Raw genomic sequence first — 1,758 nt, forward strand, 5'->3', positions numbered from 1 at the left:
ATCTTCTCTAGCATTTGTTCAATCTCTTGAGCTAAGTCCTACTCCTGTAACTGCTCACCCTGTCTTCTCTATGCCAACTGCTTGGATGAGTCTATAACCTGTATGGGCACAATTTCATCAATTTGTGCATGTTGTGCCTCTTGTTGTACTTGTTCCTGTTGCACTTCCTTCTCTCTTCTACGCAACTCCTATTCTTCCCTGAGTTGCTGCTTCAACTCCTGCAACTCCTTTTCTATTTCCTCCATCTTTTGTTTCTCTCTTTGCCTTTGTGCGATCCTTATGTCGCGATGTCGCCTCTTAGCCTCAATCTCGAAAGATGCTTTCAACACAAGTGGATCTACTTTGAACTTGCAGCTTTTCTCTACCTCTGCACTGTCAACAACCTTCCTCCTGCCTTTTTCACGCGTAGGTTTGCTACTGATGTTGATGCTTCTCTCTAAGATGATGCTTCCCTTTACTACTACTGATGATGCCGCTCTATGAGATGATGTTTCCCTCTTCTTTTCTAACCACTCTACAACTATGTCGATCGGTCCATTGAGCCTGGATAAGTGATAACAATATCTCCATGGGTCTTCCTCGAGCCAATGACACACCTCGTGGATCCAAGGATGTTGCACTCTCGTACAATGGTCCTTCACTAAGCAATGTGGGTCATACAAATTGAAACTTCTGGTGTCGAATGTGAATCTTTTGAATTCCTTTGTCTTGGCCTCAACATGCTTGAGATTCTGAATCTCACACAACCCGATTCAAAAAGGAAGAGCGATCCAAGGTGCCTTCTTCTTCCTGTGCAGTCTCGCTAACAACCTTGTCGAGATGTGATATGACACTTCTTGCATGACGAGCTTGTCCATGGAAAACTTCGATAAAAGATGCAGAGTCTTCTCCACGTTGTACATCCACATGAAGGTGCCACAGGGTGAGGCATACCAATCTGCTATGTCGATCAATGCCTCCATCGCTACCTGCGACATGCAAGGTGGATCCTAGTCAAATATCATCTTGTACACTAGGGTGACGAAGTGGTCTGATAATTGTATGATAACTCCACGGAAGCTGCATTTAGAGAACAACCTGAAATAAGTATGCATAGAGGTTTCCGAAGGTGTCCATGCCCAACCCAAGCCTAGGAACTGCTCACGGGTATAGACTGCATCCAGTATGTAAGCGGACATGTATATCTTCGCTTGTTGACCCTTGGGCGGATGCCCAACTTCTGTTACCTGTTTCTTCAACATGAGAGCCAACATGTCAGACCAGTTGCAAGGTTTTCCTTTGCTCTCCAGCTGGTCCAAGCCAAACACCCAACTTTGCGGGAAGGTCTCTATGCTCTCTTGGTCATATAAGGGGCATGCAAAGATGACCAAGTAAGGATATGCCTTTCGTAGTATCTTTGTCTTGTAAACTTAGCTGGGTGTTGTCCTGAACTTGGCTAGCTCTTTCACCCAGCTCTTCATGATATCTCTTGAGTTTGCACTGTTGTTGGGTTTGCTAAAGGGTTTCTCCATTGTGAGCACCAATTGTGGCAAGTGGTACATCTCTTTAAATTCTTTTGCCCTAAAGGTAGCAAGTTGTGTTCCACTGGCACTATTCAACACCATTGGCTCATGATCAGTATGCAAGACAATCTAGTGGATCATGTCCACGCATGGAAATGCGGGATACCTGCATGCAATCCAATACAAGCCAAACTTGTGAATGTTGACATAGACCCTGCAGTCTTCCATATTTTCCTCAAATGTGCTTGAGAATGTA

Source organism: Pinus tabuliformis, chromosome 2_2 (assembly GCF_031772625.1).
Source record: "Pinus tabuliformis cultivar Carrire ecotype Pingquan chromosome 2_2, CPIR1, whole genome shotgun sequence".
Lineage (NCBI taxonomy): Eukaryota > Viridiplantae > Streptophyta > Pinopsida > Pinales > Pinaceae > Pinus > Pinus tabuliformis.